At 46.7% G+C, this 25,250-nt stretch overlaps 1 protein-coding gene across 1 annotated transcript in view; it reads right to left on the minus strand.

Annotated features, from left to right (window-relative positions):
- The window catches only part of LOC142558001 (ubiquitin-conjugating enzyme E2Q-like protein 1), a 197,915-nt gene extending 184,075 nt beyond the window's left edge, over positions 1-13,840 (minus strand). The window contains exon 1 of the mRNA XM_075670179.1: positions 13,741-13,840. The gene's annotated coding sequence lies outside the window, so the exon portion shown is untranslated. The remainder of the gene's footprint in view (positions 1-13,740) is intronic.
- Between the last annotated feature and the right edge of the window lie 11,410 nt (positions 13,841-25,250).

The raw sequence follows: 25,250 nt of genomic DNA on the forward strand, positions 1-25,250 counted from the left end.
ATGCGCCAAACACAAGGTCAAATTTCTTTAAAAAGTTGGGTCACCTCAACGACGATCCTTGTCTCGGCAAGGACTCTGAGGATCCCAACAAACTAAAGGCCTCAGTCTTCTTCTCAAATATAAGAAGGTGGGTGAGGTGTATCCCAATATGAAGTTGTGGGTAGGCTCATTTATAGTTTTTCAATGATACCTGCTTCTCGTAAGGAGCTAATAACTTGTGTGGTATCGACAAGTGCATTTTCGCCTAAAATCAATGCTGGGTGAAATGGAATATGTTCATAATAAAACGAAGTAAAGTATTTTTTCCTTAGTGTTTCGAGTTGCACGCGTGTTATTAAAATGTGGTTCACAGTAAGTTCATTTCCGCATTTTTCACAGCCAGGCTTGTCTTGTTTTGTCAGGAGGAAGTTGTGTGTAAGGTGCGTGTGTCCGATGCGAAGGAGACATAATATGACTTTGATGAAGCGTTCTCGGTGTGAGCCTGACTTCCATTCTTTTATGACAGGTTTTACTAGGTGTACTTTATTTGTTACTTCATTATTTCACGTAGTCTGCCATTTATTTCTCAGTGTATGCTGCACTAATTTCGTACAGTCTTTGTAAGGAATTCTTGTTTTGGTGATTTTTTTATGTCGAACGTTCGTTGCACATTCATCTGCTTTTTCGTTGCCACCGATTCCGACGTGACTGGGCACCCAGCAAAATTTTATGTTGTGTCCTTGTCTTGTGGTTCTTCTTATGTTATGTAGGATGTCGCCGATTAAGGGTGTAATTGCATTTCTAGGGTTAAGTGCTGTTAGTACGCTTAGTGAATCTGTGTAACTTATGCTGTTTTCAATGTTCTCATTTATTATTTCTTCTACAGCTAGAGAGATTGCGTAACACTCTGCAGTAAAAATGGAGGCACACTGAGGTAGGCGTACCGTTTCTTCCCCAATGTTTTGTATCACGGCGCGGCCAACGTATCCTGCTTATTTGGAGCCATCAGTATAGAACGCTGTGTATTCCGCGTATTGTTCGTTTAATGCTGAAAATTCTTGTAGTATGTGTTCGTGTGGTGTTTCTTTTTCTTTTGAAGATGTGTTAATGTAAAGTCGCACACTGAAGGCTGCCAATGCCAAGGTGGGAGTGGATCGGGTTTTCGGGCTATCTGAGGCAATGTGTCCCTTATATCTAGTTCTCGGCATCTCTCCTCGAAGCGGAGAAGGAGTGGTCTTATTTCTTGGGGTGTTGGTGAATAGTCTTCGTGATGGGCACCTTGTAACTATTGGGTAGCAGATGTGTTTCGGTAGTGAACGAATTTTTAGGATGTATGAGCATGTAAGCATGGTTCTTCTGTCTGAAAGGGGTGGTTCATTGGTTTCTACATACAGACTGTGTATAGGAGAGGTCCTGTGTGCACCAGTTGAAAGACGTAAACCTAAATTATGTACTGGGTCAAGGCGGTTCAAATATGACTTCCTTGCTGAGCCATACACTATGGACCCATAGTCTAAACAGGAGCATATAACAGAACGGTAAATGTGTAGGAGGCATACCCTATCAGAACCCCAGTGTTTGCGTGAAAGGACTAAGTATGTTCAGAGATCGAGATGCTTTCTTTTTCAGCGCGTTGATGTGCGGAAGGAAGGTGAGTTTCTTGTCAAAAATGAGGCCTGGAAATTTTTGCTCGTTTTGGACAGGTAATTCGGTTTCGTTCAGGTGTAGGGTAGGGTCTGTCTGTACACCTCGTTTGAGTGAAAATAGAATGACCACTGTTTTCTATGTAGAAAAGCGGAAACCATTTCTGTCTGACCATGTTGCTAGTTTATTTATTGTTAGCTGTACCTGTCTTTCGCATGTTGATATGTTTGATGACGTGCAGGCTATCTGAAGATCGTCGACGTATACTGAATACATAATAGATTTTGGGATTATTTTGCCAATGGAATTCATTTTTATAATAAAAAGTTTTGTGCTTAAAATACACCCCTGAAGTATTCCATTTTCCTGAACGAAATTTTTCGACAGGATTGAGCCTAGGCGTACATGGAACGAGCGGTTAGACAAAGTCTTTTATGCAGTTCAACATCCTGCCGTGGATGCCAAGGTAGGCCAGATCTTTAAGAATCCCGAACCTCCAGGTTGTGTCATATGCCTTCTCTAAATCGAAAAAAAAAAACAGCAAGGTAGTGTTATTTGTGTATAAATGCTTCTCGTACTGTGTTTTCAAGACGAACTAGATGGTCATTAGTGGAGGATGCTTTTTTAAAATCAGATTGATGAATATCGAGCAGCTCACGGGTTTCTAGCACGAAGGTTAATCTAGTATTGAGGACATTTTCAAAGGAATTCGCAAGACAGCTGGTAAGGGCTATAGGCCTATAGCTACTGGGGGAGGTTGGTGGTTTTCCGGGTTTCAAAAAATGGAACAATTATAGCTTTCTTCCATTCTTCGGGCATCTTCCCTGATATCAAAATTTTGTTTAAAAAATTTAAAAGGGCTTTTAGGGCATGTTCAGAGATGGCCTAGCATTTGGTAATGTATTCTATCGGGGCCAGGTGCAGTTTGTTTACCAGCGGACAGTACTCTATGGATTTCTTGAACTTTAATGAAAGTATTGTATGGTTCATTTCTGCTGCCATTTATCAGTAGTCTTTGTTTCTCAGCTGTGTTTTTGAATTTTAGAAATGATTCTGTATAGTGTGATGAACTGGAAGCTGCCGAGAAATAGTCACCCACTATGTCTGCCTGTTCTTCTATGCTTGTCTGTATACCGGGGGCTGTGAGAAGTAGAACTGTGAATGGGGAATAGCTGTTATTTAGCTTTCGTACCTTCTCCCACATTTGTTTTGATGTGGATGAGCTCTTTATAGAGGACACGTAGCTTTGCCATGAATACCTTTCAGCGCTGCGGCGGATATATCAAGCTTTCGCTCTCGCTTTTTTAAAACTTATAACGTTTTCTTCCGTTGGGTATCTGCGAAATATTCCCCAAGCTTTGTTCTGTTCTTTTTTCGCTTCCCTACATTCTAGTGTATACCAAATTTTGTGATATTGTCTTACTACTCCAGAGGACTGAGGTACAGCTAGGTGTGCAGCGTCAATAATACAGTTTGTGAAAGGTTCATTTATTTCGTCTATGGTGAGATTATCTGACACTATTTTTTCTAGGCTGGCTTTGTCTTGAAACAGGGCCCAGTCGGCTAAATGGAGCTTCCACCGTTCTGGCTTTGTTGGGATTACTTCCGGTGAGGATTTTAAGCTGATCAGTACAAGTAGGCGATCGCTTCCACATGGGTTGTCTAGTACGTCCCATTTTAATTCAGTGAAAATAGTGTGAACAAAAGGAGAGATCGATGCAGCTCATTTTTCCTGAGCTAGGTGAACAATAGGTTGGTTTTCCAGTGTTTAGTAAACATAGGTCATTACTCCAGTATGAGATCCTCAATAATTTGGCGCCTTTTATCGGTTTTGTCACTACCCCAAAAAGCTGGAGTGCGCGTTAAAATCTCCGACTATCAAATACAGCTATGGTAACTGTTCTATAAGGTGTTCCAGTTCATGTATAGTTACTCCTAGATGTGGCTCCAGGCATACACAGCATAATGTAATTGTTTTAAATGTGTGCAGGATGGCTGTCACAGCTTCTAATTTAGTATTAAGATGATGTTTTTTAACTGCGACCCCTTCTTTAACTATAATAGCAACGCCACCTGAGAGCCTGTTTGCGTGCTCTCGGTCGCGGCGGAAGACTTTATACTTTTTGAGTATGTTTTCATGTTTGGAACCTAAGTTTGTTTCTTGGAGACACAGGGCCACGGGTGAGAGTGTGGTCAGTATGTCTTTTATGTCATTTATGTTGTGTAAAAGTCCCCTGCAATTCCAGTGTACGAAAGCCATTTTGTATTATATTTGTGGAGTGAAAGAGGATCTAAGTTGTGTTTTCAGGCCCCTTGATTCGAAGCCTCTTTTTTGTGGCGATCCAAGGAGCCCCGCTGTTCACCCGACGTCGACGGTACAGGGCTTCCTTGACTTGTGTCCGTTGTATCCTCAGATACGCTGGGCGTCCGTGCTGGACGCACGGTTACGTTCAAGTTGGGCCTCGCTGTGTGGGGAGGGGCCCTGGAGCCTGCTGACCTGGGGGTCCGCATGGCTTGCTTTTGAGGCAGTGTCGCAACGCTAGCTGCGTCCACTGTGGGTGCTGGAGTCACTGCCCGAGCCTCACTATGTGTCACCTGGGCAGGCTCTGAAGGCCGCTGTGTTGCCGCGCCCTGTTGCAGCACAACGGAATAGCTTTTATTTTGCACCGATGAAAGTCGCTTCCGCGCTTCCCTGAAAGTGATATTTTCTTTTACTTTGAGTGTGATAATCTCTTTTTCTTGTTTCCACGTTGGGCAGGCACGCGAATAAGCAGGATGACTGTCCTCGCAGTTTATACAATGGTGTAATTCAACTTCGCAGTTGTCTGAAGGGTGGTCATGGGAAGCACACTTTGCGCATGTGGTTCGGCCCCGGCAGCTCTGTGAGCCGTGGCCGTACCTTTGGCATTTGAAACAGCGTCGCGGGTTGGGTATGTATGGTCGGAGTTTCAGATTGGTGTAGCCTACCTCCACAGAGTCAGGCAGTATGCTCAATGCGAACGTTAGGACGAAGTGCTTTGTTTCGATTTCCTTGTTTTCCCGTCTGATCTTTATTCTGTACACATCTGTGACATTTTGTTCTTTTAGTACGTTTAGGAGTTCTTGTTCGGTCTTGTTTAGGTCATCGTCAGAAATGACGCCACGAACGGTATTCAATGATCTGTGAGGGCTGACACCTATGGGAATGTTACCAAAGGCTCTTACTCCTGAAATTTTCTCGTACTGATGTTGGTACAATTCCAAAAGGAGGTCCCCATCTGCTAGTTTCATTATTTTATATCCTTGTCCAATGGTGTCGGTTAGGGTCCTCGTAACATTGAAAGGAGAGACATGTCGTGCAGTAATTTCTCAATGTTCACTATGTATCACGTGGAATTTCGGAAAGTTGCTTTTGTTCTTCACGAAGAACTGGGCAGTGACATCGGTGGCGCCCCCTCTTGTTAGGAGCGCGATCGCTTGAAGCAAAAGAGCTAGCCATAAAAATTGTCTTTTTCGGTCGCGGTACCAGCCGCCCGACGAGGGGACGGGACAGGAGCTTGCAAGCAAGCCCTGCCCACGCCAGCTGTATACTGCAGCTATAACCCAATATGGCATAACTCAGGGTAGTTAGCCACACAAAGGTTAACCCTAGCCGCCAGGAAAGGAAGAAACAAGAAGTGAGTAGAAGACAGGAAAGATGGGAAAGTTGGAGAGAAAGAAAAAGATCGAAGAGGGGGACAAGAAAAGGCGACTGCCGATTTCCCCCCCGTGGGTCAGCCTGGAGGTGCCGTCTACGTGAAGCAGAGACCAAAGAGGTGTGTTGCCTCAGCCTGGGGGCCTTAACGGTCCGAACACCCGGCATCGGCTCAACCCCCAGGATCCCCCTTTCCCCGGACACGGCTAAGCCGCGCACGGCTACACGCGGGAGGGTCCAACCCTCGTGTACTCGGGTACGTGGTGTCGCAACACACCAAACACCTGCTTGCGCAGACGCCCCTGCAGGGGTTTTATTATTTGCATAGGAACTCATTTTATCTCCTTAGTTGACGGCTCACCCCTGTATTACTGTTGCTTCCAGTGCATTGCACAAACGCTTTGCGCATCAGTGGCAAACTTGTGTTTCAATCAGACTGAGGCGATGTTTCGCTATTACCTTCAAAATGCACCTTTAATAACCGGATTTATCTCATAGGATGACAAGAGTACCATTACTAAGGTAAAATTTTTGATGTTTCGCTGTAAGATGTTCCTATTGTCTGTTGATGATCATAGCGGCGAGTGGAACTTGATAAGAAACGCACCGTTTCTGGAGGATTTTTACACTTTACATAGAAAAATGCATTTAGCTTCAGGATCTGTAAGCGCAACAACTAGACCCAGGCAGAAAGATGATTACAGGCGCTCTTTTTTTTTTCGTCTGTGTCTGATTGTTACGCTTACAGATCTTGAACAAATTCCGACGCGCTCAGTTATCGCTACTTGTGCATTTAGCTTGCTCGTTTTTCTTATTTGCGTCTACAAGGCATTGCTGACTTCTAGTGACCCGGATTATCCGGTTCATTATAGTTTTTAGTTATGTGACGATCGATAAATGTCAGGGCAACCTATCGCAATCTGCTATAGAGGCTCTGCTTTTCTTCTTTTTTTTTAGCTGAATAAAAAGCTTATTTACGAAACCAAGCTTATTCACGCACAAGCTCGCAGCAAATTCGACGCTTTGGAGGAAAATATTCTCGCTTGAAAGGAGGTGTTTGCCCTGCAGCATTTTGGCTGCTTGTCATTTTCCGCCTACCAGAAAGACTACTTTACATAAAAGCTCTACAATTTTCACGTGTTCTCGGACGCATAAAAGGCACATACACCTGTGATGTTGCTTCACCGCAGAATTTCTCTGCCAAGTACTGGGCATTCGAACCTCATAGTCATTGCCTTCGCAGAATGACGTCAAACTTGACACGTACCAAGGGTGAGTCTTAATACATGCGTCACTAGAATGATTTTCTAGTGATAGTATATCACTAGAAATATGTCTAGAAATATTAATCACTGTAGTGACAGCTAGAGTTTCAATATATTTTCACGCTTGAGCTTCGCATAAAAGTGACCGTCGAACCCTGAAGAGCTTCAGGAAAAAAGCCAGACTTGGCGCACAGTGCGAAAGCATCCTATACATTATTCCATTGAGTAATTTGGGAGCATCAAGAAGCGCGCTCTGCCGTCAACTTTTGTGAAATTGGTTTCATTGAAAGACGCCACTGCTTAATAAGTAAGTGAGTGGTCCTGATCCCTTTTAACTCAGGGCATAGCAACCACCGCCGAAAGATGGCGCCGTAGTGGTCGATGTCCCATTTGGCCTTAACTTCCAAACGGTAATGTTTTTGGCACATGTGCGCTAGATGGTGTGCGCATGAAAGTGAATGTACGGTTAGCCATACGAAAAATACCCGGCGAGAGCACGGCTATATTGCGACAGCAGCGGTGTCATACTTTCTTTATTTTCTTTGGTGACATTCTACACCTTGGCTGGTACAAGGTAAGGATTCCTTTCACTCTAATCATTTCTGATCACTCGCTGCTTACGAACGCCCGATCTTGGTGATCACGTGGGCAGAGTGCCGCTCACACCGCCGGCGAAGCGCGAATGGGGAGAGAACTAGAATAAAAGTTTAAAAAATTAAATTATGGGGTTTTACGTGCCAAAACCACTTTCTGATTATAAGGCACGCCGTAGTGGAGGGCTCCGGAAATTTCGACCACCTGGGGTTCTTTAACGTGCACCTAAATCTAAGTACACGGGTGTTTTCGCGTTTCGCCCCCATCGAAATGCGGCTGCCGTAACCGGGATTCGATCCCGCGATCTCGTGTTCAGTAGCCCAACACCATAGCCACTGAGCTACCACGGCGGGTAATTAGAATAAACGTGCTGCGTTATCCCAGCCCTTTATAGTTACATATATAGTAGAAAAAAATTGAAATAAATAAGTTAATAAATAAGTATGCTATTTGAATTGCTTCTGTCATTCTGCACCATAGAGGCGTATTCAAGTAATAGAAGACATATGGATGTGAAAAACGCGCAGACATTGGGCGGAAAAGCTTAACGTATTATCAAAAAGCACATAGAGATCGCTTACTTCAAAAACCCTGTTCAACACTGTACGACCAACAGAATGAGGGAAGACAACACTAAGTTTAACACGAATAAGGACATAATTTTTGTCCCGGATGAATTTAGAATGAGCCCGTCTAATTGGCACCATTCAGAGAATGAAGATAGGTCGGACTGCAGAATGCGGCAATCCTCATTACTGTGTATCTTTTTAAATATTTTGATGTCGTCAGCATAAACAAGACACGAAGATTTCTGGATCGCTGACGAAACGTCGTTGATGAAAATTAAGAATAGAAGCGGCCTAACACGGCACCTTAGAGCACACCAATAGATGCCGTATAGACAAAAGAAGGTTAATCATTGTCGTTCATTAAGAAAGACCAATCGAGGCGATAGCTGCATAGTAGAGCTACAATAGCAGCTTCAACACCGCAGTGCGCAAACTTTTCGAGCGGAATGGGATGACTGACCCCGCCAAAGGCTTTGTTGAGGTCGCAGTACACAGCATGACCTTGACCCCTTTGCGTGACGGGAGTGGAAACCTGCATCATAAAGCTGACTAGGTCGGTAGTCGTTGAGCAGTGCAAAAAGAAATCCGTGCTGATTTGAAACAAGAAATTTTTTTACACTTAACAACAATGTACTGTGAATAGCTAATTCGAAAAGCTTGGAAATGGCAGAAAGAATGGAAATCGGCCCCTAGTTCGTGACATCCTTTCTGGCACCGGATTTAAAGACAGGAAAAGCGCGAGCGGTTTTCGAAGCACGCGGAGAAGTGGAATTATTGAGACAGTTATTAAAGATGTCACCACAGGTCCAAAGATACTGTCGCAAGCTTTTGTAATGGTGGCCGGGATGCCATCAAAGCCACAGGATGAAGGAGGCCTCAGATGCCTAAGGTATTCGCTGATGAGATTCTCGTCAAAGAGTACCGAGCTGGAAGTTTCTGTAAATGGTCTCGGCTTACGGACAGTGCCACCATCTGATGGTTTACGAAAGGAAAGCACACGGAAGAACAAACCTTGTCCTGTACCTTTATCGAGGACTGACGGACCCCAACAGTAAAGCAAGCTAGCTCACCGTATGACATTGGAGAAGTGGAACAGATCTGAATTCTCGCCATCGGTTGCGCATTCTCTCGACCCGCCATCTATGCAACTGCGGCTAGTTCCGCAGTTCAGGTTCCGCGCAGGATTACGACAAAAGTTCTCGTGGGCATCCTGGAGAAAACCCGACGCTTTCGAGAACTTCCCGTTGAATCATTCGATTCAGTTCAATGCTTTATATCTTTCTTTTTAGTGATGGCGGAGCAACATGGGGGGGGGGGGGAGCCAACGGCCACGGAACAAGTTGATTCGAAGTGACGAGTGGAAAACGCGAAAACACTGAACAGAGGAGCGGTAAACAAATGCTCCGTCGCTCAGCAACAAGACACAAAGAAAAGAAGAAAAAAAGAACCTATTGTAAGGGATGTCTGGTAGGGAGGTTCGAATAGCTCAATTTTCGAATCGAATCGAATACGAATATTCTAGAAAAACTTCCTCCGTATATAGAAACGAATAATGAAAATTTTATTTCTAAACGCAGTAAAATATAATTGACGTCCTTTTGTTCCTAATGACATTAATTACACGGATTATTTACAGGAATATTTAAATGTATGTAACGTCGCTCGCAACGTCTGGTCAGCTGAGAAGCTGGTAAATGAGAAACAACTGCTCTCAGTTATCTGGTGCACCGCGACAATTACAGTAGGCAGGCGAGGGTGGGACAATGACACATCATCAGATGCATGTACGATGTTTAGTTGGTTCAAGGAGATAAATATGATATTATAGCGCCGCACATCATTCTAATTTCACGTAAACTTGGTGCGAGTGGCCAAATAATAAGTTTCTTTGCTTAAATCAAGATAATACGTGTGCATATAGGCAGCCTAAACGTGAGGCATTCATAATGAATGACGGGACATGACGGGACCAGAAGTTCTCTGCCTTGTGCATTCGTTCAGGAACTGTTGCCCCTGCATACGCAGCAACCGCAGCTCTCATGCAGCAGAATCATTCCGAACATTGCTCACTTTCATCGCTCTCTCTCCTGTGAGACTTCCACACGTGTTGTTATCTCTTATATATTCAAAAGAAACGAATATTCGACAATCTCGAATAATGAATTTTTGAATGGAACGCGAATTGAATTGCATATTCGATTCGTATTCGAACTTTGAAATATTCGCCGTAAGGTCCGCACAGGAAGCGGGAACACAATGAATTATATTTACATTATGACTATTGAGACAAAATGAAGACATTGCGTCAAAGAAATAAAAAAGAACCACCTTCTCCGTGCTGTCGCAAGCGGCTTTTGTCAAGCGTAGTTCTTCTTCAAATGAACTGCCAGTTTACGGTTCGCTATAGGGCAGCCGTAATATTCACAAACTCGCCGCCTTCGTGGGGCTCTCTTCACGTTGAAGAGATTAATAGGAGCGGATCCATTACATGCACAGGCAACTATACAAGGTAGATATAGAGGTTTTAAGGAAGAGATAAAAAGATTAAGGAGATATAGGCAAAATGCTACACTGATACGCGTGTATGGATAACCTGAATAGCCCCAGCAGGCTAGGTGACTATTTGTCACCGCCGCGTTTCGAAGGGGTTGTCAATCATCATCATCATCATCATCATCATCATCATCATCATCATCATCATCATCGTCGTCGTCGTCGTCGTCATCAGAGAGCGCGAATGGGTAAAGAAGCTGCACCGAGGTCTCCGCCTGGTGGATCCGTTGGGCAGCTTAGCCATGCCAGCCCTATAGCGTTACCGCCACGTCACGCCACAATTTCTGTCACTCTTGTGCTCTTCCACATTTAACAAGGAGACTTGACGCGGTGGACGAGCACATCGTCGACTGATATTGTACGGTCGACTGTATCGCTGGATGTGTGCGCTGAACGCAGAAATGAATAAATGGGGACCAGGACGAATTTTCCTTCAACTATGAGGCTTTTCTTTCGAGGAACCCGTATGGGTTTCCTTTGTAGCAATTGCCTCGAACGGGTGGATGTCTGATTTTCCCTTCATTCATTACTTCTCTCCACCTTGCGGGTTTCCGCAGAACTACTGCGTTGAACGCAGAAATAAGAAATATTCGTTTCTCCACCGCTTCCAGAAATGGCTTAGCAGTTGTTGACAGTGTAGGCATCTTCTAGCTATCTCATTCTTAGAAGACGATCATTGCGTTTTTCGTGTTGACCGGGAATTGAAAGAGTAGCGCATCTCTTCCGTCAGGAAATCGAAAGTGTTCAGGCATTAGGAGTTCAGCTTCTAGCTGGAGGAGATGGTGTGGTGTGAGCGGTCGAGAGTTGACCACAGTTGAGGATAAGAGTGGCATAGAATCGAACGGAAGGCATCGGTACATTATACCGGCCCAGGATTCATTTTTTTCCCTTCCTTCTGTTCGAGTACGGATAGACAAGTACAAAGAACGCCAGCATTCGGCGGCAATCTAGTGAGATGGTTACGTATGTGTGTGTATTGTCATGCCACATAGGTGACGATAGAGCTATACATACAGCGTCGCACAGGGCCAGCCTCTTACGCCCATTAGTGTATGACGTCAGTATTTTAAGGTTACGTGAGCACATTTGCCTGTTGGCGCCGTGTGTGCATGTTCTTACGATCTTCCAGAGGGGATAGCGACCTCCTAGCCTCTCCCGCACCACTACGATGGATCGCTTCGGGAAGGTTCACGGACCAATGGTAGCAAGAAAACTTCTGGAAGGGGATGTTCTAAGGCGTTCCCTCACGGACTCCGGTAACCGCCACGGTCGTTTGACAGACGGCACAGCCAACTGCGGGTTCATCCCAGGAACCAAGACGCGCCAGCTTGAGTCAAGCGTGGCAATCCCCGTCTACGAAGCTCTTCTCCTTTCTGTGTGTTTAATGAAAAAAGGTGCGGAAGTGATTGTGTGAACCCTCGCCCTCAACGCGGGTCCTCCGATGACTTTGGACGCTCCGATTGGACGGAGGGGGCGGCAGTTGTTCCTAGCCTAGGAATCTAGGGAGGACAGAGGGGCTTTAAGCGAGCTTTTTCGGCCTGGAGTGTTTAACTTCAGTCATGCTAGACTGATGAGGTGTAACGTTCTCCCCTCCTCATGTAGATATTGTAAATAAACCCAGTACTCCTAGTTCTTGATGAGGACACGTTCCTCCCTTCAACAACGTCCTTAGCGTGGGTGAGTCGGACAACGGCATGGGACAGCCTACCCCTTTTGACATGCCCGACCCCAACTCTTACAATGCACGGCACGCGAATGGCACCAGGGCCGCCGTTATTTTGTAGCGATGCCTTCCGCTCGATTCAATGCCAGTCTTATTACGCACCGTTCACGGCCGGCTGATCCCGTTGATAACGCGGGCGGAGCGTCGCTCTGTCCACTGACAAAGAGCGAAAAGCGCAAAAAGGCATTATCATAGGAAAAGGCACCCCTACAATACAACGGCTGAGAACCGAGTCATCTACGTATGGACAGCGCGCTGGTCGCGACGATTGATGTCTTGAAGTGTTATAGAGAGTAGCTCTGGCGCTCTTTGGCCATCCCCGGCCCTTGCGCCAATAAACCCCGTATATCATCATCATCATCATCATCATCATCATCATCATCATCATCAGAGAGTAAGTCGTTACGTAAAGAGAGACGAATCCGCGCGCAATTCGCTCTGAGACGTCATTCCTAACGAAACAGACCAAACGTCAGAGTCATTGCAAGAGTTGAAATGTTATGTTTTTCCGCGAGCATTGCAGACTAGAGTTCGAGCGATGCTATAAGGGCCCCGTAAAATTTTGTTGCGCTTGAAAAAAGAGAAAGACAGAGAGAGAAGAGCAGTATACATATATCACTGTAAAAAGCGCTGCAGTAAATGACAGAAAATATCTTGGCAGCTCTATTTCCAAGCATTTAACCGTCAAAATGACGTCAGGCCGTCATTTTTTAAGGCGTACACCAACACCAACTACACAAGGCAGCGAATCGAATCGCGTTCGTATATCGAGCAATTTCTCTATCTCCCTCTCTCTTTCGCGAAATTAACGACAATAGAGTTCTCAAACAATACTTCATCCGTCTGAACTAGCTTAGTGTTTTGCTTTAGATTGTCCCTTTAAGTGCAAAAATGTGGCATTGGAAGGCGATATATTATCACTTCACTGCAGTCAGCGCGTTTCACTATCAAACAATCGGCCCAAATCGTCCACAGCGAAGCGCCGCCGTGTACATTTCAATGCGCGCTACCGACCGCTCATCCAAATTAACGCGCGACGGTGCAGCCACCTATAAAACCAGATCTCGCGGCCACTAGCCCACCGCTGAGACAGTGATTTAGCGTTAATCCTCCCCACTTTTTCATTGCACGCGCAGAAGAGACAGCGCAGAGGTATTTGTGGACATATATTAATAACTATATAAATATAAAACAATAATTATGGCACTCGTGCGGAAGCTACAACTGGCGTGAGCCAATCATGATAGCCCACGGAGCGCCAGAGCATGCCTCGATAGCTTCCACTTCAGCCACACGTATATTGGTAAGCGACACCAGCCGCATTCCGATGGATGCGACAGTGGCGCATCGCGTCCATGTAAATGGCGGTAATGAGCTAGTAAGGGGAATCCCATTAATGCGCCAGGAGAGGGCACGGATAAATCAACTCACGCGATGCCTGTAAGCGCTGGCGTATCCCATCGAGGGAAAGGGGAAAGGCGAGAAGGCTGCAGTCGTGTGCTCTCCTGCTCGACTCACCGCGGAACGCACTCGCCGAAAACAGGTTCGAGCATGTTTCCAACAAAGGTGAATGCGCCATGCACATGCAAATATATGGCTAGTGTAATGTACTAAGAAATGTGATACGCTATACTGCCGAATTTGTGTAAACGCGGCTACTGCAACGCGGCATGCTGCACATCATGCTTCCTTTCATCCCAGCCGCGGTCAAGACCAGTCACAATAATGATCAAGTATCACCTTTCCTGGAAGGTCGTGCTGAGAGCTGGACGACTCGCTTGCATCGGGAGAGCGCCTAAGTGCAGATGATGGCGAATTGAGCCGCACAAGCGCCGCGCTCGCTTCACGTGTGCGTCTGGACAACTGGCCGCGTGCGCGTTATATAAGAAAAGCGAAGCCGCACGAGCGAGTGAGAGAGACACGTGCGTCTATCCGTGGGAGAGCATGGCGCGGTAACTTGAACGGCAACGCACGCGATCCGAGCTATAAGCGCCCTTTCTACAGCAGAACATGGCACAACCACAAGAACAAAGAAGAGATAAGACAAGAAACTGAGAATGGCCGAAGCCCGCGGCAAACAATGCGGCGTGAGAACGTTGTTTGCTTCTGCTTCCGGGGATGCTACAGACTCATCGACTCCCACACGGATCGTCTGCTGGTGACGCGCAGTTTCAGCACCGCCTTCACGAGGAGGAAGCTGTCGTCGGTAGTCGCCTCCTGCGTGGCGAGACCAAACCAACACCAACTAGATAGCACAAGACCCGCTTACCCCAATCCATGACGTCACGCTACCTGGCCCGATATTTCCATTGACAAGGCTGGCGTGACGAAAGCGGTGAATCACTGTTGCCTACTCGGGAGCATCCCCATTAGATTCTATGGCTGTCGGGCCAGGTAACATGACGTCATGGATCAGAGTGAAAAGGCCTTGCGCTTTCTAGGTGGTGTTGGACCAAACAGAGCCTTGACGGTTGATAAAACTCGTAGCATCCTAAAGCGACGAAAAAAAAAAGGAAGAGGTAAGGAGAGGAGTGTGTGTGTGTGGGGGGGGGGGGCGATGATGCTCTATAATAGACGTATATAGGCACATGAACTTGAAACGCATCATTACACTTCATTACTCATTAGTTCGTCCGGTATAATACACACTTTAGAAGTTCATGCACCGGACACGAAATTAACTGTACCACCTGTTGAGTAATCTAACATCCGAGGCTTGCAAATGCATTATCAAAACATGGTTCGAAATATAAATAAATGCGTTCTAGGTATCCTTTCCATAAACCGATCATTAACTAATTATACCTAGCATTAAAAGATTTGGCAATTTCGCCCAAAGGGCCAAGCATTGAAAGCGACAGCAAGGTTTCGCGTTCCACTCGAGTTCCTCGCGCGGCGAACAATACGCGGAGGCGACATGGGTGCGACGCAACACGCGAGAGACAACCACTGCTGCGCCGCAAGAAGCATGCACCAGGCTTGGCACGACGCCGGTACGATGAACTCCGGCATGCAGGTGTCGTCCCTCGATGATGCAATACATGAGACCGCCGGGAAACTGTCAGCGTTGCCGCCTATGAAATAATACACCACGTTAGCTTGACGTTTACCGTTAGTTCCGCTGGGACCAGTGACACAGCAGCTCGGCAGCAATGCTATAGGGTGCTTATAGTGTGCGTGCGCACAACGATCATGCCAGCAGCGCAAGTCACACTGCTGTCCTGGTTCGGCTGCCGAGCCGATTGAGCGGAGCGCCAATTCGTTGCGTCCGCTTCGTTTAGTCGTTTTTGCGGCCAAACGCTATCCGGGTCTCTGGAAACCCTCTAGGCCATTGGCGTAGACAGGGGGGGCGGAGGCAAGGGGACCCCCCCTCCGAAATTTTCTGACGGACCCCCCCCCCCCTCTTATCCCCTTTCTCACGGAACAGGAAGACTCAGGAGGTGCTCTCCGGAAGAGCGATATGGATGAAAGAGATAGCTTGTATGTTAAAGCAAGGCGAGGGCTAGTGGCGGACTGAAAGGGTGGCGAGGGGGTGAGTTGTCATGGGGGCGATCCCCTCTCCCATGTACAGAACACTGCGGCCCGACTCATGGCGCTCCTCTACCTCCTTCCAGATCGTGTTAACCATAACTGCTCAGGGGGGATCAGCGCTAAAAATTCCAGTCACTGATAAAGATGGGACCAGCGCGTGCAGAAAACTTGAAGGCATTGTTGCTTCCCACCAGGTCTTCGTGCCGTCGAAGAGCTTCTCATATCAGGCACTTGACCCAATCGTCGACCACGCTGCGCGGATGAAAAGCATTCCGGAAATAATGCTACTTCTTGTCCAAGACATGCATAATAAGCACCCCCGCCTCCTCCATATTTTTCTTCTTCTTTGTCTTGCCTTTGTCTCTCACTTTCATTATGTTAATAAACTTCAGAAGAGCTTGCTGTTAGGCTACTTTGTACACGCTGTTAAGAAAGAAAACGGCATGACAGGACACAAAAGAAAGGCCTACAGCACGCTAATTTGCTCACGGCAAAATAGTATGTCAAGGACGGGGTTACTGCATGGACCAGGGAAGCCGAGAAACCGTCACAACAAACAGGTGGGAGGGCAGGTCGGTTGAATGGCCTCGAAGTCCAAGCAGAAACAGAAATATAGAAATGTTAGCGGTCGCCACGTCGTTCAACAACTCGGTGAATGTTGATGAGTGTGACAATGAATAACAGAAAATAACTTTAAGGGGAATGGGGTGATGTATGCGAGGAGGGGGGAGGGGAGGACGCGCATAAAAGGTGTCAAGAACGACGTTGGCGGTTATTTATGGACACAGGGAGAGCGTCTCGTCAATGCCCGATCGCTCAACACCAGACGGCCGTGGCCAGTTGCCTAGCTGAGGCTCACCTACCCCGTCGTTTCACGTGCTGCTTGCTGCGGAGAGCCCATCCTAACTAAACATCTAGGCAATTTTCAGAATAGACGGGTGTCAGGAGACACGACGCTTCCAAATCTCTCGGAGCTACTGGCCCTTATTTCACTGCGAACTACTGATGTCATAATTTTACAAAGGCTTCTAAACAGGAAGCAACCCTGCGTCGGATTGTCTGCCTCATCAGTTCCCGAGTGCGATCAAATAACATGAGTCGCGTGATGACTGCAATACCATGATCGCAAGTTACTTCGAAATATAACTTGAAACAGGTTGCTCAGCAGGTCACCGAAAATGAGTGAAACTTGCATCATGTAATACTATCGAAGTTCTAGCGCAAAGCTTCGTTCCTGTATTATACAGCGAAGCTGTTAACTGCTAGTTCCCCCAGGATCGTGTCCGTATAGATACAAAATCCCCCATACGTAGGCCGATCCCGAAGATAGTGCAATGCCGGGCCGACCCGCGGCGGAGGGGACGCAGTCGTTAGGCCCTCCCCATACTTGGGCCGATCCCGAAGATAGTGCCATACCGGGCCGACCCGCGGCGGAGGTGCAGTTCGCCATTAAGGGGCCCACATACACAGCATCGCTGGTCATCCTTCTTCACAGAGTGGAAGGGCACTAAGTTTTTAAAATCTAGACTAATATACCATGCCCACAACGCTGAGAGAGAGAGAGAGAGAGAGAGAGAGAGAGAGAGAGACTCTATTAGAAACAGAGAATTTTGCCGGCGCGTATACAACCGCTGGCATGCTACTCTGTATATGGATGAGGAATGGAATTAAAAGATTCCTTAGGAGAGAGGGAGAAAAAGAGAATAAAAATAAATATGAAACGTGCAAGTGGACCTAATACTAATATTTACAGGTGACATGGCGGGTGAATTTAGGCTTCTGTATATGAAATATTGAATCTTTAAAGCTTTCCTGTTAAACCGAAAGTGCGATTGAGTGATAGGCGACTTGCAAAATAGTGCCCGCCCTCTTGCGTACGAAGCCGTGGCCGTACCACTCGCTAGAAGATTTGGCTGGAAAACAACGGTTATCTCCCCAGTTACATAGGTTGTAAGAAGAAGACAAACGATAGCGCGCTATCTTGTTTTCGTTTGGCCCTGTTTTTAGCGCTGTTCATTTTTAGATGTTCCAGCTATAGGTCATCGACATACATTATATAAATGCGTCAATTCGTAAGCGAAATTTCGCGTAATCATCATTTTTAAAAATAGCACAAGGATGATAGCATAACTTGATGCGAAATGTCTGCACGCTTTAGCAATGAAAAACTTTTGTCAGAAATTAAGCAAATTGTCGTTTCGGCAACACAAAAACGTGCATCCTCGTTGTTAAAGAATTCGTATCCGGGGAGTGCTAGGAGTTTGCCTTTGCGTGGCGTACGACTTGCATATACATTATTACGATATTATCGGGAGATACTCAAGAGACGAGCCGCCGCGAGAACGACGATGAAGTTGCTCTGTGCCTTGGCGCGGGCGAGTGTTGGCCTGGCTGTCTGGTTCCAGTGTAAATAGCCTGTAAATAGCCTCTTTCGTCTGTGTCTTTCTACACGTAACATTCTGGTGGAGGTTAGCGATCCCCGTCGTCACCACGGAACTCCGAAGTGGTCGGTACATCGAGCTTGTCACCATGCCTCCCGGTGACGAGACCGCCTCTGCAACGGCTTCGGCTTGTCCAACTGCTCCAAACGTCACGGTTGCCCAACATCGCGACCCTGGTGTGTTGTCTGGCCTGGAGGGACAGGACGTTGACGACTGGATCAAGCTCTATGAACACGCCAGTGCTAATAACAGGTGGGACCTAACGATTATGCTCGCCAATGTCATCTTTTATCTCGGAGGCACCCGATGCCTGTGGCACCAGACGCATCACGGCGCGATAACCAGTTGGGACAGTTTCAAAGAAACGCTACGGGAACTGTTCGACGACCCCACTGGCCGAAAGGTTGCCGCGAGAAAGGCCCTTGCGTCTCCTGTTCAGACATTTACAGAGCCGTACGTTTCATACATCCTCGACGTCTTGGCTCTATGCCGCAAAGCTGACGATACTATGTCTGAAGCAGATAAAGTGTCACATGTTCTAAAGGGCATCGCCGACGACGCTTTCAATTTGCTTGTTTTCGGCAACGTCTCGACAATCGACGCCATCATTAAAGAATACCGTCGCCTTAAACCAGCTAAGAGCCGCCGTATCACACACTACATCACGCGGCTACCCAACACTGCTGCTACGTCGACATATGAGGGTCGACTGCGTCAGGCCACCACCTGTGGCGATGTCACCCGTATTGTTCGCCGCGAGCTCGAGGCCGCCTGTTCGCCAGCTTTCTTCGCGACGCCTCCCGATCCGCCAGCAACCACGATTGCGATGATTCAGGCCGTAGTCAGACAGAAATTTGAGAACATGGGCCTGAACTCCGTGTGTTCAACGTATCAACCCAGCGTTCCCCAGTTCTCTACCGGCCCTCATCGTCCCCGGCAGTCCTTTTCTGCCATATCTCGCCGCAACCCATCCGAATGGCATACCCCTGATGACAGGCCGATCTACTTCCACTGCTGTCGCAACGGCTACGTCGCTCGTCACTGCCGCAACCGATGGCCACCACCTCCTCGGACATACACCACCACTTATTCCCGCACCTTTGGACCTTCTGTTCCCTATGCCACCCGCCATGAACCCACTGCCGCTGATGCTCCTGCCCCGAACCTTCGCTACAGCCGCTCTCCCTCACCTCGACGCCATCAGTCTCGTTCGCCTCAACCCCGCCGCTTCTCTTCGCCGCCCATCGCCTCCCGGACCCAGCCGGAAAACTAGGCACTGCAGGTTCTGGAGATGAAGCTACGTTGTCGACCCTGCCCTCAAATCCTCTGCTCACGTTACCTACGAATCAAAACCTTCTTGACACTGACGTTGACGGCTATCCTGTCACTGCACTCATCAATACAGGCACACATCTTTATATTATGAGTGCTGCCTTCCGACGACTACTCAAAAAGCTCCTCACCCCAGCGTCGACACGCGTCGTCCGCGTTCCGGATGGCGGTACTGTGCCTATCGTCGGCATGTGTACGGCACGTGTCAGCATCGCCGGCCGCCACACTCCTGTCCTCTTCACCGTGATTGCTCATTGCTCCCACGACCTAATTCTCGGCCTCGACTTTCTCTCCGCGCATTCTACCCTTATTGACTGCTCTGCCAGTACCCTTCGCCTTGAGTTGCCGATTCTCGCAGAACCTTCTGATGCACCCCAGTGCCGCTTACGCCCCACCGGCTTTCTTCGCCTGCCGCCAAAGTCAATAGCCTTTATTGAACTGTTGTCTTCCCCACCAGTTCCTGATAACGAGTACCTCGTCACTCCTCTGCCCGACATTCCACTACATTATGACGTTACCGTGCCTCACACTATATTTACTATTACTGCGAACTGCACTCGCATACCTATCTTTAACTTTGGATTGGCAAAGCAAATTCTACCGCAAGGTATTTGCCTTGCCAACGTCGGATTGCCTCGGCGACCATCATATGGCAGCGTTATCAACCGATGGTTCTTGCGAGCTTCGCAGGCCCCTCGCGCCAGCCTCGGGCGCCGATCCCAACATAAAGAAAATGGTTGCGACGGACCTGTCCTCTACGCAGGCTGAAGACCTTTGCCAAGTGTTATCGTTCTATCGAGATATTTTCGACTTCGACGATCGCCCTTTAAGCCGGGCGCTCACGGTCAAGCATCGGATTCTCACTGGCGGTGCTACGCCAAGTCACCGACGATCGTATCGAGTTTTTGCGTCGGAACGCCGAGTAATTCAAAGTGAAGTGAACAAAATGCTAGATAAAAACATTATTGAGCCTTCTTCGAGTCCCTGGGCGTCACCTGTGGTGTTGGTTAAGAAGAAGGACGGCACATGGCGCTTCTGTGTAGACTGCGGTCATCTGAACAACATTACTAAGAAGGACGTCTACCCGCTCCCACGTATAGACGATGCCCTTGACTGCCTCCACGGTTCCAGATATTTCTCTTCTATTGATCTTCGTTCTGGATACTGGCAGATTGCTGTTGACGACATGGACAGAGAAAAAACCGCGTTCATGACACCTGATGGCCTATACCAATTTAAAGTAATGCCGTTTGGATTATGCAACGCCCCTGCCACCTTTTAGCGTGTGATGGACTCCTTGCTCCAAGGTGTCAAATGGTCCACATGCCTCTGCTACCTCGATGACGTCATCGTCTTCTCGCCAACGTTCGACACTCACCTTGAGCGTCTAACAACTATACTTGATCTATTTCGAAAGGCGAAGCTGCAACCTGCGCTGTGCGATAACATTTCTTAGGCGGTGAAACGTGCCGCCCAATAGAGAGAGAGAGAGAGAGAGGGGGGGAGGGAGAGGAGTGGTTGTTGTCAGCGGAGATCCCCCCTCCCCCCCCCCCCCGAAATAAATTTCTAGCTACGCCACTGCTCTAGATGGCTCTAGGCTCTAACCCAGTCTAACCTTCCACGCGCGAGCCGCACATGGCCGTCGATAGCTGGACAGCACTACGGCTGGAATGCGCGTAGAGCGTTCGTATAATTGCTATCGCAATAAATGTATGAATCAACCAATGTAAATTACAGCAGTTCACGCCGGTGTATAGGAAGAGACGTCGAGCGAGGAACCGTGCGCGATGATTTAAGAAAAGCACCACCGCCCTCCCACCGTGCTAAGGCCGTATACATAGCGAAGCTGGACGGCAGTCAGGCGGCAGTCAGGCGGCGTCAGACTTGTTCTTTTTTTTTAGATTGAAAAATCGCTTTTATCAAGCTAATGAGCTGTGCTGTAATTACACACGCTGTTAGCTGAGCTACTATAATTCTGCTTCTACCGCAACTGCCTCAGTGTAAAGATTATGCCATGCTGTCTCGTCACAAGGCCATTGTTTCTTCTCAACGTTGCATTCCTGTCGGGTGCATTTTTAGCCGTCTCGCATTGAAGTTCTTTTCTTTAAGAGTAGCAAGAATGCAAGCGAGCTACGCAAGCATTTTAGAAGATCCATGAAGGGGGAAGCTGTGCAGGATCAGAAAAGAAAGAACGAACGAAAGAAAGAAAGAAAGAAAGAGAGAGAAAGAAAGAAAGAAAGAAAGAAAGAAAGAAAGAAAGAAAGAGAAGACACGTACCTTGAATTCCCAGTTTCCAGGTAAGACCAATAGAGTGTAAATATTTTTTTTTTCATGAGTAAGTAAATAAGGTGAATCTTCATTTGGGAAAGAAAATATTCGCTCGATGGAAAACCGTGCAATAGCACGGCTCTGTGGGACTCTGAAACGAAAAAGCCAGCGCATCCTTTTTCATTTATTCTCGCACAAAGGTATCTCGAGGACAGGGCCACCCACGGTGCGGTTAACCACCATCGTTTCCGTACTACAGCAGTTTCCCGACAAGCTGGGTTCGGTTCAGTCAAACTATCAGATGTGCTGAACGCTTCCGGAGCGGATATGCCGAAGACGCAATGTAAAAACCAACCAATGATAAATGATATAATGATACAATGATAAACAGAGAGAGAGAGATTAAAATTCGTAACCTGGAGCCAATTTATTAAACCGAAATTTCGCAGGTGACCACCCACTGTGGTTGCCCATCCGCTATGGCGTTGCGCTGCTGAAGACGACGTTCCGCGATCGAATCCCGGCCGCATTTCGATAGGGGCGAAATGCAAAAACGCCTGTGTACCGTGCATTTGGTTCACGTTAAAGAACCCCAGGTGGCCAAAATTAATCCAGAGTCCCCCACTACGGCGCGCCTCATAATCAAACCGTAGTTTAGGCACGTAAAACAACAGCATTTAATTAAATTTTATGTAAACGCTGTTTTTTGGTATTATATCGTTCTATTCGGAAACAATTTCAATCATTTCTTCCTATAGTAACAACCATACCAAGCAGCCATGCAGGCAAGGCATATATATATATATATATATATATATATATATATATATATATATATATATATATATATATATATATATATATATATATATATATATATATATATACACAAATTGGCGCAGCCTATCACAGGATAGAAGCCTCTATTATGTGGGTAACGCTGAGTATAGATAGATACGCGCAAGATTAGTAGTATTTTTCAACGTGTGAATTGGATGAAGACGTCAAGTATGATTTACCCGATACCATCACGACTCCCAAGCTTCGTGAGTTCGTCACCCAAAAGGCTCCGAAGCGCTGCAGGAGTCATGTTCAAGCATCAGTGAAGAAAAGAATGAAGCACTCCGAATTTCAAGACCACATCATGACGCCGCTGGTGCAGCTGACAGCCAGAACTGCTCCGAGCAAGACCGATCCTTCCATTGACTCGTGCCTGCTAGAAATGCTTCGCCTGCAGCAGCAACGCGCCGACCGACAGCAGCAACTCATAAAAAATCTTCTGACTGTTATTCAAGCCCAACAACGACAAAACAAGCAGATGGTAAAGCCCGACTTCTTTGATGGAAAGAGCTCAAGCCCTGAGACCTGGGGCTAGTTCTATGAACAAGCATGTGAGGAGAACTCCTGGGGCGAACCCTGCGATCGCATCAGGAACATGCGTCAGTTTCTCAGCGGACTTGCCAAGAAGTAATATGACATCCATTACATTGGACATATGACGGATACATGGAAGTAGTGGAGAAAGAGCTTTTTAGCAGCTTTTGACGAAAGCCCGGTTGAAAGGTGGGACTGAGCTATTTTTATACATATCTCTCAAGAAAGCCCCTAGAATATTTTTACGAGGAAAGGCGGCTTCTTCACATGGAAAATGCAGAACTACCGGAGTCCGCAGTAGTGCCACTAATTGTTCATGGCTCACCCAAGGAACTTCAGAGGCAGGTGCAAGTAAAGTCGCCTAAAACTATCGAAGAACTGTTGGGATGTTTCAGAAACTTCTGCACCGATTGTACACCACAAAATGTGCGTCGGACAGATCAGACTTTCGAAAGGGCTCCACGGAGGTCTCGCGAGCTCGAAAATCCTAATGGCCCAAATCGAGTCGTCAACTTAATGTCTACAAACAGCAATGATGCAGAACCAGTAGCCCCTCATTCAGAGGTAGCGCAACCAAAAAACTAATAAAGGAGGGTGTCCAGTACCACCTGACGGCAAAAATTGAGACTGTTTTTCTAACCGCCCTTAGCCTTGTCAATATCAAACTCAATTTGGAATGCATCATGTAACTGCACAAAAACAAGGGACAAAGAAGGAACACACAAGACAGGCGCGGAACTTCAAGTTCAAGAGTTCCGCGCCTGTCTTGTGTGTTCCTTCTTTGTCCCTTGTTTTTGTGCGGTTACATGATGCATTCCAATAACGACCACCAACTAGCCCGCTTATCCCTGTTAAATATCAAACTAAATATCAATGGAGACGATGTTGACGCATTGGTTGATAGTGGTGCATCTGTATCTGTAATAAATGAGGCTCTTGTTAAAACTGGCGAAATAATTAGAGGAAGACCGGCGCAGGTCCAAAGCTTTGATGGGACGAGACAAATATATGATGAATGGGCGAAAGCAAATGTCTCTTATCAAGGCCGCAGGGCTAATACCGACACCCTTGTCGTGAAGGGATGTGACTATAAATTCTTACTTTCGAGACCAGATATGAAGACACTGAAGTTAAATTTTTATTGGAATAATGAAGTAACTGTGGGGCAAGAGACGAGCGCGTCCTTGAACGTCGCCGACCGCCGTGTTAAGTGTGAAAAAGACGTTCATGAAAAATTCTCTGAACTTATCTGTATAGGCAACTATCTACTGGCTACAACAAAATTTACTGTTCCCTTTAAGCTGAGAAATGTTACGCCGGTCAGGAAAAAGCCTTATAGCATGTCACGCGGAAAGAAACTTTGATTGAAAAATGAGATCCAAAATATGTTAGATGCTGGAATAATACAGTCATCGGTGTCGACGTTCGCCTCACCTATTACTCTGGCTCCGAAAGAAGAGGGATCTCTGCAACTGTGTACTGATTACCGGATCTTGAATAGCCAAACGAACATTTTTCTGTTTCCAATGCCAAGGATCGACAAGGTAATTGAAGAAACCGGAGGCTGCAAGATATATTCCCGTATAGACATTTGCAAAGGATTTTGGCGGATTCCGCTCGAAGAGGAATATAAAATGTATAAGTCTTTGTCACTCCATTTGATGTGTACGAATATAATCGTTTGCCTTATGGATGAAAAACAGTGCAGCATGGTTCCAAAAGATGATGAATAGTGTTCTCAAGCCATTTCTCGGATTATTCTGTAGTGTGTATGTAGACGACATCATAGTCTACTGCAAGGATGAAACATCACACGCCGAACACTTGACATCTCTTTTGATGGCATTAAGTGACGCCAAACTTAAAGGGAATTTTAACAAAAGTGATCTTTTTAAACACAAAATTACATTTCTCGGTCGCATTTTGGACGGATTCACAATGAGCACGAAAGAGGAGTCCGTGGAACGTATACGACAGATGAAGAAGCCAGACAGTGTACACGCAGTCAGAGTTTTTCTTGGCCTCGCAGGACATTTTAGAAATTACATAAAGGATTTTGCAGCACGAGCTAAACCCTTGCACAACCTACTCCTTAAAAACACAGATTTCATTTGGACTGAAGAATGTGAGAAGGCGTACAGATATATGGTATTAGCCATATCATCAGACCCGTTCCTCACAATACCGGACTTCACTGTTCCATTTGAACTTACAACGGATGCATCGAACTACGAAGCAGGTGGTGTACTGTACCAACGAAGAAGCACAAATGGCAGCAATAGAGGAAGACAGGTGGTTGGATAT

The sequence above is a fragment of the Dermacentor variabilis genome, chromosome 1 (assembly GCF_050947875.1).
Source record: "Dermacentor variabilis isolate Ectoservices chromosome 1, ASM5094787v1, whole genome shotgun sequence".
NCBI classification, from domain to species: Eukaryota; Metazoa; Arthropoda; class Arachnida; order Ixodida; family Ixodidae; genus Dermacentor; species Dermacentor variabilis.